Genomic DNA, 14,585 nt, shown 5'->3' on the forward strand with positions numbered 1-14,585 from the left:
TCTTTTTATTTTCATAATATAAATATATGAGTAAAATTGTATCTATTATAATTTTTTTTCCAAAGTTAACTTATAAAATTATATTGAATATATTATTATTATTATTATTATTATTATTATTATTATTATTATTATTAAAGGGGAAAGGGTCTGATATACCCCTTATCTTTATCATTTAGAGCTGATATACCCCTTGTTATTAACGTGACTCATATATACCTATACTTATAAACAAATACTCACATGTACTCTTTTCCTCCAGCGGAAATGAAAAAATAATAATTTTAATTTAATTTTTTATTATTTTTTCTAAAAATATAATCCCATATCAGTATATTTAATCCTCGTCAAACATATTTTTTTAACCTTTTTTTGTTTCAATGACTAATTTATAATTATTATTTTGATAATCAAATTTATTTATATTTCACTAATGTTCTTGTAAAACTTATTGTAGATGACCAAATTTTTTTCTTTGAATACAAAAATTAAATTACAATATAGACAAAAAAAATAGTTTAAAATATTTTTTCTTTACACTAAGGAATGAAAGAAAAAAAAGAATAAGAAACTCAAATAATTATAATCAAAGAAGTCGAAAAATAATTTATGTGTGAAAAAATTAAAATATACCTTGAACATTGATAGAAGAATCACATATACCCCTAAATATTTTTAAAAAAAATTAAAAGTAAAAAATATAAATTTAAAACTAATTTTTTCACTTCCGTTAAATGAAAGGTATATGTGAGCTCATTTTGTAACGGCATGGGTATATGTGAGCCGTTTGTATAACGGAAAGGGTATATATGAGCTACTTTCATAACGAGGGACATATCAGCTCTAAATGACAAAGTTAATGAGTATATTTGACTCTTTTCCCTCATTATTATATATCTTATTAAAAATAGGTATTATCAATTCCCGTCTAATTGAGAAACAAGATAATACTTAACTTTCTCATAATACTCTGTCTTAATATGTGTTCTTCATATCTTCCTATTTAAGATCATAATTTCAATAAATTAAAGCTACACTATGTCCCATCAATCACCTCTTTCATTTACCTCTCAAACCTAGTTCTACCTCTCCGCATTCATATAATTTTTTTTTATCTCTTCAAACAATCATCATCATAAGTTATTTAGAAATTTATATATTATTTTATATGAGAAGAATGTAAAATAATAATAAATATAAGAAAAATCATCAAAAATATCTTTAAATTACGTGAAATTAATAAAAATGGCCCTTAATTTATAGTTTGACTCAAAAATGCCTATGCCGTCAATGTTTTGGTTTAGAAACTCCCCTACAATTACTAAATGGATCAAACATGTCTTTTCCGAATATATATATACTAGTTTCACACCACGTGGCATTGAACGTGTGTATGTATATATAGTATACGATGTTGTAAAATAGAATTAATGTTACTAAATTAAATTTTTTTAGTAAATAGTTTAAGGAACACAGGACACGTGCTTTTAAATGATTAATACAAATTGATATAAAATTATTTGTATTTTGAGATCAAAATGACCAGATATCATTGAAACATTTCGAAATACATTCAAAGTTTAAATATGTGGAGAAAATGACATTTTTTTAGTAGTATAATTTTTTACATTATTAAATTTTGTAAGCAAATCTAACCAACAAAATTTTAGAAAAATATCAATACAAAAAATGTCACCTAAAGTGTTTCCTTGAGGTTATGAACTTAAATTATCCACACTATTTAAGTATAATTTTTCAATTAAATCTTCATACATGAAATCCATTATGTGCATGACACTAATAAGGATTATCATAACTATTTTAATATTTTATATTTATACACAATTTATTTTTTACTTGTTGCCGAATGAAAGTATCTACTATCTTATAAAATTGTATCGTGATTTAAAATATTTAACTTTTTAAATAATAAAAATTAATAGATGAATAAAATTTAAAGTTTTGTTTATAGAATATTTAATTTGATTTAAAATTCATTTATGATCAATGACTATTTTCTTATCTATTTTACATAGCTAGCAAGGAGTGTATCTTGTGACATACAATTGTCTCAAATCAAAATGAACACAAAATAACAAGAAATTCATACTTAGAAAATATCATATACAAAATGAATATTAAACTTTGTTATATTGTTTATTTATTTGTCTTCTAGAAGAATGAAACTTTGTTAGGGAAAAGGGGGATTTTCTTTTTATTTTAATAAAACAACTAATCTAGAAGAGTAGGCAGAGAAAGCAAAATGGAATGATAAGACAATTGTTAGCAATTAATTAAAGTTTAATTATCAAGAGAGTTCACATTGAATAATTAGATAAAGTTTATAGGAATATATAGTACAGAAAAAGATAAAACGACAAAATGAAGTGCCTAATATTGAACTTATTTTATTATGTTATAAATTCATTGAAAGAGTGAATAATCCATAAAGTAAGTACATTAACAACTATCCATATTTACTAGGTTTCATGAATCTTTTTGGATAAGAATGTATTTATTTATTATGATACTTAATATGGTGACTTTTTGAGTGATTTCTCAACCTATAAATAGGATTGTTCATTCACTATTGTATTATATACAGATGAGACTTAAATACACTTGAATAAGAAGAAAATTCTTCTTCTTCTATCTACTTCTCTTGTCTTCTTCTCTTTATGATTTTAGTGTTATGAGCTTGATTTTATAACACGTTATCAGCACGAGTCTCTAGCCAGTTGAGAGTGAGTTTTAGTTTTTCTTTAACTCATGTTTTGGTTGATCTCGTTATGAGAATCAAGGTATTATTTACATAAAATCAAGTATGTATTTTCTAAAATATTTTTATGATTTAGAATAAAATAATATTCAGTCACTAACAATTATCAGGAACCGAAGACATATACTGCTATTGGTTGAATATGACAGGCTATACAAAATTTCTTAAATAGAAGAAGGTATAAAATTTTAATAGCATGAGTTTGAATATTATTTTGATTGTTTTGAAAGACTCAAAGGGTGAGTCATGTTGTACTTCGGTCTATTATACCGTTGGTTAAGGTAAGACGATGGGTTCAAGTCTTATCGCACTAAAAAGGGTAATACATCAGGTTAAGTCCAGATGCACATAATGAAAATTTTGAGGATAAGACGATAGATTCAAATTCTATCGCGCCAAGAGAATAAGACATCAATTTTGATGCACCGTGATAATAATATATGGATAAGACATTGAGTTTGAGTCTCAATGCATCGTAATGGTGATAAAATGATGATTAAGGCAAAAATAATATATTTTTGATGAAATGTCTTAAAATTCATCATATTGAATTTGCTCCATTCCTTGAAAAGAATGTGGTAGCAACATGTGATAACTCTGAATTCCGCCTGTTGACTTGCTCTATTCAATCATATGAATGTAGTTGCAGTGAATGATTAGTCTGAAAGATGACAAATAATAATGATATGAATAAGGGCGTGGAGGGACAGAATTATAATCATCATCATTGTGGTAATGATAAAAGGAAGAACACTATGAGTTCTTCAAATAGTCCTTCAAAATGTGAAGGCAATTTTTATTATCAAAATGGTATGAAAGGTCATTAGACTTGTGAATGTTGTCAACCTAATAATTTGACAAGTTTATAAATCCTCTATCATGACACAAGAAGATAAAGTTATTTGGTACACTTGATCTTTCAAAATGATGTTGAGGTGTGTCATGAAAATATGCTGAATTTTAAAACATGACAATGTACTTATAATGTAAATTTATGAAGTACATATAAATGATTAGTTCATTCCTTGAAGAGAATGTGACTTGTGATGAGTATCGTGAATGCTCGACCATTCTATAAGAGAATGGGTCAAGATGTGATAAAATCATTACGGATTGTATATATGCCACAACTCACCTCTATGGAAGGTTTGAAAAAAAATGATATATGTCATAACTCACCTCTACGAGAGGTTTGAGAGGAAATAAATTTTATTTGGCAGAAATGGCTAATCGTATTGTACGTTTATATACTATGGTATGTTTATTATGAAAGGGAAAAAGAAAAAAATAGTTCTTGCCTATAAGGGTTGTGGTCATTATTGTATGGCAATACAAATTTGTCATTGGTTGTGTACCTATGGTACAACAAAAGTAAAGTAAGAAAGACGTCTTGCTCGTAATGATTTTAACCATGACAATAATAATATAATTTCCTCCTTGAAGGAGATGCTCACCATAGGGATGGTGTCATGCAATATGTGATAGTACACAAAATTAATTGCAAGCTCTAACGAGTTGTGCTATTATATGAGGAATAATATTGGGGTTGTAGTAGGTCTCAAAAGAAACTTTTTAAGTTTCGGATGAATTGAAAATAAATATTGAGACTATAAATCACTGCAACAGAAAAGGGTTATAAATATTTATGTAAAAGATTATCCCACTTTTCTCTTGTTTGTTGCAGACAAACATGAACATGCTGATGAAATCACACGCGAAAGTAAATTATAAGTGTACTAAAATAAAGATTAGTTGGCATGACCAGTTGACCATTCTGGTTTAAATGTGATGCAAATGTAATTGAGAATTCATGTGGATTACATGATGAAGAAATAAAAGATTCTTCAAGAATTCTCATGTGTTGCTTGTTCTCTTCATAAAATGATCATTGTACTAGTTAAGGTTGGGATTGTAATTCCCTAAAATTTTTGGAACATATAAAAAGGTGAATATGGCCCGTTCACCTGTCATGTGGATCATTTGCAACTATATGATCGATGCATCTATGCGATGGTCACACGTATTTTGTTGTCAACTTACAAATTGGTTTTTGTAAGGTTGTTTGCTTAAATTGTTAAAATTAAGAGCACAGTTCCAAACTATGAAATTATATTGATAATGCTGATTGATTTAGCAGAAATTGTATGCCTCCAATTATAGCTAAATCATGGTTATGAGAACAAAACTCCCAAATGAGATTTGGTATGAGATAAGTAACATGTATCAACACATGTATGCATCAAGACAACAAGGTTTCCCAATTAAAATTGGTTCAGGGTCAAGAACCAAATAATGTTCATCTAAAATGTTAAATGTGCGGTTATGATCTAATTGCTCCACCACGCACAAAGATGAATTCCCAAATAAGGTTGGGATGAATGTTAGATTTGCTAACATTAGGGGGAGAGACGATTGACAACTGAAAATTATGTGTCAGGTTAATTATGAATTATCTAGATCCTCGCTAAAGAAATATGTGCTAAAGTTCAAAGGATAATTCATTTGCATAATGTTGCAAATCAATTGCCAGATGAATGTACTGACCCTATGAAATAATTCAGCTGCAAATGCTCCAATGTGAAGTCCTTGAAGGACAGAGTCTATGATTCGCCGAAAGCGTAATAGACCAATCGGTTTCAAATATAAAATTCCTTGAATAAAGAAGGAGCAAATGATTAATATGGTCATGATAATGAGGCAAGTGCTATAAAAGAGCACATTGACATAACACTTTATAAAACCTTGAAAAAGGTTCAGGTACATGAAAAATGAAGAAAAATGAAGAGATCTCGATAAGTTATGCCTTGTTGGAATTGGTATCAAATAACCGTCGACGGTATTTTTGATATGAGGTAGCGCTCAATGATATAAATTGTGACGAGGATCTTGAATACAAATCTGTCATAGAGTGGGACAGATAAATGATTGGCCAAGTAAAATGCTTCTTGGTGATGAAACTCCATATCTTGGTGCAATCAGGGCACTAGTGCATTTTGCTAACAGTATTACCAGATATTTATTTTGCAGTAAATTTACTGGCAAGATTCAGTTTCTCCCCGGTAAAAGGACATTGAAATGGTGTTGAGCACATGATTGAATATCCTCGAAGGACCATAGTTATGGGTTTATTCTATTCCGAGGAATTCAAGACAAAATTGATTGTTTATGTAGATACAGAATATTTATCTGATCCGCATAAAACACGATCTCAAAGACGTTATTTGTTTTCATGTGGAGGCACAATAATATCCTGGCAATCAATAAAGTAAATGTTGCTACGCAAAAATAAAAGCCCTCCATGAATCAAGTCGAAAGTGCGTCTGGTTGAGATAAATGACACACCATATTCAGGAAATGTGTGGTTTTTCTTTGAAAAAGAATATACCAACCACAATGTACGAAGATTGGAGACAACATCACAAGAAATTAAGTGATGTTTTAATCAGGGGGTGTATAATACGCGTTGCACTCTTTTTCCCTTGACTAAGATTTTTTCCCACTGGATTTTCCTGGCAAGGTTTTTAATGAGGCAACAAATAGTGCGTATCAAAAGATATGTGTACTCTTTTTCCTTCACTAGAATTTTTTCCCACAGGGTTTTTCCTAGTAAGGTTTTAACGAGGCACAATATCTATGGACATCCAAGGGGGAGTGTTATAAATTCATTGAATTAGTGGATAATCCATAAAGTAAGTACATTAACAACTATCCATATTCACTAGGTTTCATGAACCTTTTTGGATAAGAATGTATCTATTTATTATGATACTTAATATGGTGACATTTGGAGTGATTTCTCAACCTATAAATAGGGTTGTTCATTCACTATTATATTATATACAGATGAGACTTAAAATACACTTGAATAAGAAGAAAATTTCTCTTCTTCTATCTACTTCTCTTGTCTTCATCTCTTTATGATTTTAGTGTTATGAGCTTGATTTTATAACATATTGGAGAAATTTCTTTTCCTTCCATAATTGTATTATTGTATTACTCTCGTATTTGATTTGATATGTTAATTTGAATCGATGATTTAGTAAAATAATCTTTTTATTTTCATAATATAAATATATGTAATAACAGATAGTATTAAATAAATAGTATTAAATAATATTAGTATTTACTGTGTACTAATCCTAGTCCTATTAGAATTAGTACTCCTTAATCCTAGTCCTATTAGGATTAGTACTCCTTCCTATATCTCCTATATATATCTCCCATGTATTCCCTTATTAGGTTAACACTTCAATACAATCAATATTCCTTCATGGTATCAAGAGCCAGAAAACCTAGATCTTCTTTTCTCTAGGTTTTTTTTTCTCTCTTTAGGGCACCGATCGTTCCCTCTCTTCTCTTGGGCGGCGGCAGCCATGACAACCGAGGTGGATCCTCTCGATTCACTTCCTTCTGGCGTTAAACTCCTTCTCAGGCATCTTCATGCCCTGATTCCCGAAAAATTATCAGACATAAATTACCCTACATGGAAAATCACCGTTCTTACAGCCCTTGAGGCCAATTACCTTCTCAAATACGTCGATGGAAGCACAGAACCGCCGCCGGCAGTCATCACCGCCACGGACAAATCAGAAAAAACCAATCCGGCCCATGCCGCCTGGAAAGCCGTGGATGGCCAGATCCGATCATGTTTGATTGCGGTCATCTCTCCCACGGTTCAGAAACACGTCCGATCCTACACAACTGCTTCAGCCCTGTGGACGGCCCTCGCAACACGCTATGCATCAATTTCCCACTCTCATATTTTTCAATTGCGTGATCGTCTCCACACAATTACCAAAGGCACGAAAACTATGGCGGAGTATTTAGACGAGGTCTCCACCATCATCACAGCCCTCGACACCGTGAACGAAATCATTCCCGAAAAAGATCTCGTCATGTGCGTCGTTCGGGGGCTCCCATCAGCTTACTCCTCCATTAAACAGGCGGTTCGCATCAGTCCAACGCCCGTTGACCTGACTACTCTCTCCTCGTGGCTAAAAAGTGAAGAAATCAACGTGGATCTGGAGAGCAAACTTCTTCTCCGAGAAGCCGCTGTTATGGAGCCGGCCACCGCCCTCACCGCAAGCCAGAACTATCGCGGGGGGCGTGGTGGCGGCCGGCAGGGGAGCCGCGGCGGCTACGGCAGAAACAGCGGAGGCCGCGGGCGCGGCGGTCGGCAGGGCAGTCGTCCGCCGTACGACGGTCAGCAGCACGGCAGCAACAACAGCCTGCACTCCTTCGGCAGCGGCGGGCAGTCATCTTCCAGCGGCGGGCAGGGCACTTACGAGCGGGATCGTCCAACTTGTCAAATCTGTCAGAAAACAGGACACACCGCTGCTCATTGCTGGTTTCGGTATGAGGAGAGCCGAAATAGTGATAACCGTGCCAATTATGCATCTCAAGCCGGCCCTTCCTCTGAATGGCTGTTGGATACTGGGGCCAACATGCACGTTACTTCTGATCTATCCAAGCTTAACGCTCCAAATCCATATCATGGCTCCAATGGTATTACTGTTGGCAACGGTGAGTCCCTTAATATTTCTCACACTGGCACGGGTACCATTAAAACCCCCACCGCTATCTTTCACCTAGGTAACCTTACCCACGTCCCTTCTATTAAATCCAATCTCCTTTCAGTTCACCAATTCACAAAAGACAATAATTGCTCACTCTTGTTCACCTCTAATGATTTTCAGATCCTAGACAATACTACCAAGAGGGTGATTTTTCAGGGCCCCTGTGAGCATGGTCTGTACGTTCTTCCTGGCACAAGTTCGTCTGCCCACCCAGTTTCAGAAAGCGTTCCTGTGGCTCCGGTGGCTCTTTCGGCTGATGGCCACAGTCTGTTGTGGCACAGTCGTCTGGGTCACCCGTCTACTCAAATAATAAATTCTTTAATGTCTCAATTAGGTTTTTCTTCCATTCATGTAAACAATTGTGACTCCTGTTCAATTGCTAAATCTCATAAATTACCTTTTACTTTATCTGAGAAGCGTACAACTGCACCTTTTCAACTTATTCATTCTGACCTATGGGGTCCTACTGCTGTTCCTTCATTTGCTGGTTTTCGCTATTATATTTGTTTTGTGGATGATTTTACAAAATACACTTGGTTGTACCCACTAAAACACAAATCACAGGCATACACCACCTTTGTCACTTTTGAAAAAATGGTCAAAACACAATTCAATTCTCATGTTAAACTTTTTCGAAGTGACAATGGAAAGGAATATGTCAATAACATCTTTGGCCAGTTTCTGCAATCCCTGGGAATTATACATCAAACCTCCTGTCCATACACTCCCGAACAGAATGGGGTGGCTGAGCGTAAGCATCGCCATCTCATTGAAACGGTGGTTACTCTTCTACATCAATCTCATCTCCCTGTCTCCTTTTGGGTAGAAGCTCTAGCCACCGCAAACTACCTCATTAACAGAATGCCCAGTCACACTCTCTCCAACAAATCACCCTATCAACTCCTTTACCAAGAACTTCCCAATTATACCAACCTCCGCGTCTTTGGGTGTCTTGCCTACCCTTGGCTACGCCTTCATATTACTCACAAATTACAACCCCGATCCCGTCCTTGTATTTTTTTGGGCTATCATCCTACCTCCAAGGGTTATCGCTGTCTTGACCCACAAACTCATAAAGTCTACATATCTCGTCATGTCAAATTTGTCGAAAATGAGTTTCCCTACGAGTCTATTTCCTCCTCCACAAATACATCATTCATTGGCGTCCTTCCCCTTTTTCCAACATACTCACAGGGTCCCTCACCACCTTCCCCCACACCTCCACCCACTACCCAACCACCCCTCATCACCCCTTCGACCGTCACCCACAATACACCCGCAACCACCACCCACACTCACAACCAACCCGAACCACCCCATACCCACAACATCTCCAGCCCGATCCGTTTTGGGTCCTTCCCGGCCACCCCCGAATCACCACCGCCCGTGCCACCCCCCAATACTCATCCCATGTTAACCCGTGGCAAAGCCGGTATCTTTAAACCCAAAACCTTTCAGGCTACCATACTACCAAATACACCCCTTCCCGATAGTGAACCAACAACCTACTCTGTTGCCTCAAAAAATGCTTATTGGCGTCATGCTATGGATGACGAGTTTAAGGCTTTGACTGATCAGAAAACTTGGGTTCTTGTACCTAAGCCCCATGGGCGGCACCCAGTGGGCTGTAAATGGGTGTACAAAATTAAACACAATGCAGATGGCAGTATTTCCAGGTACAAGGCTCGTTTGGTTGCTAAAGGCTACAATCAGGAGTATGGGCTTGATTACTCCGAGACATTCAGTCCTGTTATTCGGCAGGAAACCATTCGCCTGGTACTGTCACTCGCCGTGCGCAACAATTGGCTCATCAATCAGTTGGATGTTTCCAATGCTTTTCTTCATGGCATGCTTGATGAAACTATCTACATGACGCAACCACCGGGCTATGTTGATCCCCGCTTCCCTCAACATGTTTGCAAACTCCAGAAGTCTCTGTATGGGCTCAAGAAAGCCCCCCGTGCTTGGTACACACGTCTGAAAACGTTCCTCCAGGGACTCGGCTTCACGTGTTGCGTACACGACACGAGTCTGTTTACTCGACATTCAGCACACGGTACAGTCATTCTTCTTGTCTATGTAGATGATATCATTATTACAGGCTCTACTGCAGCTCTCATTCAGGATGTCACTCGAGCTATGCATACTACCTTCAAAATGAAGGACCTTGGCCCGTTACATTATTTTCTGGGAATGGAGGTTTCTCGGACAGGCAGCGGCTTGTTTCTTCATCAGTCAAAATATGCTCGAGATCTGTTGCAGAAAGCTGGACTGGAAAAATGCACCAGTCAACCAACACCGATGGCAGTCTCTTCGTCTACGAATGGAGCCGACACCCCCTTTGCCGATATCACCCACTTCCGCAGCCTCATTGGGGCTCTACAGTATCTGGCCATTACCCGTCCTGACATCCAGTTTGCTGTCAACCGAGTTGCTCAGCGCATGCATCAACCAAGTGAACATGATTACCATTGTCTAAAACGCATTCTCAGGTACATTTTTGGCACTCTTGGTCGTGGTTTACTCATTCGACCCGGGGACTTGGAGCTTCGGGGTTTCTCAGATTCAGATTGGGCGAATGATAAAAATGACAGAAAATCTACATCGGGGTTTCTCGTTTTTTTGGGGCCGAACCTGATCTCCTGGTGTACAAAAAAACAACCCAAGGTCTCTCGGTCCTCGACTGAAGCTGAATACCGCGCCCTTGCTCTTCTTGCTGCTGAGACCATGTGGGTCACATATATTCTTCGCGAACTCCGCGCCACTCACACTGTTCCTGCTCTCTATTGTGACAACAAATCAACCATCTGTGTGGCCAAGAATTCCGTCCTACACACCAGAATGAAGCATGTTGATACCGATTGTCTCTTTGTTCGCGATGAAGTTCAGGCCGGCACCATGACTGTGCAGTATGTACCCACTGAAGAACAACCGGCTGATATTCTCACCAAGCCTCTCCCGAGCCGACAGCACGATTACCTCAGTTCCAAGCTTCCGTTCGCTTCCGCTCAGCTCAGCTTGAGGGGGGATAATAACAGATAGTATTAAATAAATAGTATTAAATAATATTAGTATTTACTGTGTACTAATCCTAGTCCTATTAGAATTAGTACTCCTTAATCCTAGTCCTATTAGGATTAGTACTCCTTCCTATATCTCCTATATATATCTCCCATGTATTCCCTTATTAGGTTAACACTTCAATACAATCAATATTCCTTCAATATGAGTAAAATTGTATCTATTATATTTTTTTTTCTAAAGTTTACTTATAAAATTATATTGAATATATTATTATTATTATTATTATTAAAGGGAAAAGGGTCTGATATACCCCTTAACTTTATCATTTAGAGCTGATATACTCCTTGTTATGAAGGTGACTCATATATACCCCTACTTATAAACAAATACTCACATATACTCTTTTCCTCTAACGGAAATGAAAAAATAATAATTTTAATCTAATTTTTTTTATTTTTTCTAAAAAATATAATCCCATATCAGTATATTTAATCCTCGTCAAACATATTTTTTAACCTTTTTTTGTTTCAATGACTAATTTAGAATTATTATTTTGATAATCAAATTTATTTATGTTTCACTAATGTTCTTGTAAAACTTATTGTAGATGACTAAATTTTTTTCTTTGAATACAAAAATTAAATTACAATATAGACAAAAAAATAGTTTTAACTATTTTTTCTTTACGCTAAGGAATGAAAGGAAAAAAAAATAAGAATAAGAAACTCAAATAATTATAATCAAAGAAGTCAAAAAATAATTTATGTATGAAAAAAATTAAAATATACATTGAACTTTGATAGAAGAATCACATATACCCCTAATTATTTTTTAAAAAAACTAAAAGTAAAAAATATAAATTTAAAACCAATTTTTTCACTTCCTTTAAATGAAGAGTATATGTGAGCTCATTTTGCAACGACATGAGTATATGTGAGCCGTTTGTATAACGGTAAGGGTATATATGAGCTACTTTCATAACAAGAGGTATATCAGCTCTAAATGACAAAGTTGAGGGGTATATCTTACCTTTTTCCCTCATTATTATATATCTTATTAAAAATAGGTATTATCAATTCCCGTCTAATTGAGAAACAAGATAACACTTAACATTCTAATAATACTCTGCCTTAATCTTCCTTCTTCATATCATCCTATTTAAGATCATAATTTCAATAAATTAAAGCTACACTATGTCCCATCAATCACCTCTTTCATTTACCTCTCAAACCTAGTTCTACCTCTCCGCATTCATATAACTTTTTGATTTCTCTTCAAACAATCATCATCATAAGTTATTTAGAAATTTATATATTATTTTATATGAGAAGAATGTAAAATAATAATAAATATAAGAAAAATTGTCGAAAATATTCTTAAATTACGTGAAATTAATAAAAATGGCCATTAATTTATAGTTTGACTCAAAAATGTCTATGCCATCAATGCTTTGGTTTAGAAATTCCCCTACAATTACTAAATGGATCAAAAATGTCTTTTCCGAATATATATATATATACTAGTTTCACACCACGTGCATTGAACGTGTGTATGTATATATAGTATACGATGTTGTAAAATAGAATTAATGTTACTAAATTAAATTATTTTAGTAAATAATTATAGTTTAAGGAACGCAGGACAAGTGCTTATAAATGATTAATACAAATTGACATAAAATTACTTGTATTTTGAGATCAAAATGACCAGATATCATTGAAACATTTTGAATACATTCAAAGTTTAAATATGTGGAGAAAATGACATTTCTTTAGTAGTATAATTTTTTACACTATTAAATTTTGTAAGCAAATCTAACCAACAAAATTTTAGAAAAATATCAATACAAAAAATGTCAACTAAAGTGTTTCCTCTTGAGGTTATGAACATAAATTATCCACACCATTTAAGTATAATTTTTCACTTAAATATTCAGACATGAAATTCATTATGTGCATGACACTTATAAGGATTACCATAACTATTTTAATATTTTATATTTATACACATTCTATTTTTTACTTGTTGCCTAATGAAAGTATCTAGTATCTTATAAAATTATATCGTGATTTAAAATACCAAACTTTTTAAATAATAAAAATTAATAGATGAATAAAATTTAAAGTTCTGTTTGTAGAATATTTAATTTGATTTAAGATTCATTTATGATCAATGACTGTTTTCTTATCTATTTTACATAGCTAGCAAGGAGTGTATCTTATGACATATAATTTTCTCAAATTAAAATGAACACAAAATAACAAGAAATTCATACTTAAAAAATATCATATTCAAAAAGAATATTAAAAAAAAATGGAACAATACATAACAAAAGAAGAAGGAAGACGAAAATATATGATCATACTATATTCACTATAGTGTTCCATTTGATTAAAGTCTCTTGCCACCACCACTTTACTTTCTCCCTATATTTTTACTTACATATCTATTAAAAAAATGTATTATCATGACTATGTTATCATATTATAAGTAAAAGCCAAATTCTATATTTGAAATAGTGGAATTAATATCAATATTAATGATTCAATAGACTACGTTGATGCTTATTGTTTTAGCAAATTAGAAAGAACTCCTTCATTGGAGGGTAAACAAATAATTAAAAAATCAAAGAAGAAGATCTTACCTAAATCATGTGACTATTTTCATATTTGTTTATTATTATTGTCTTTCCTACAACTTTTCGTCACTGTTAAATCATGAAAATCCTAAAAAAAAATACAAGTGTGAGTTTATGAAAGATTTGTTACAATTTGTTCACCAACTCTTTCTTATGTGGTACCTTGAATTTTGATGAACTTATAACTTAATCAATTGTTGCATATAACCCTGAGATTAAGGCTGGGCAATGGAACGAGATGTACCGGTATCGGTCTGATTCGTTCCGGTTCGATTGCCTAAGGGACAGAATGGGACATCCTGAATCGGGACACGAAACAAAACTGGTACCGGCCTGATTCCAGTTCGATCCGGTTTAGTTCCGATTAATTAATATTTATTAATTAATTTATATTATATATTTATAAATTATAATTTATATTTTATATTAAATAATAAATACTACTCAAGTAACCCAACCACCCCCTATTAATATTACATTAGTATTACATTCGAGACTTAGTTGAAACAGAACCCTTCCTAGAAGGTGGCTACGTAAACTATGCACTCTACTAGTAGTTATAAATTGA

The sequence above is a fragment of the Solanum pennellii genome, chromosome 4, assembly GCF_001406875.1.
Source record: "Solanum pennellii chromosome 4, SPENNV200".
Lineage (NCBI taxonomy): Eukaryota > Viridiplantae > Streptophyta > Magnoliopsida > Solanales > Solanaceae > Solanum > Solanum pennellii.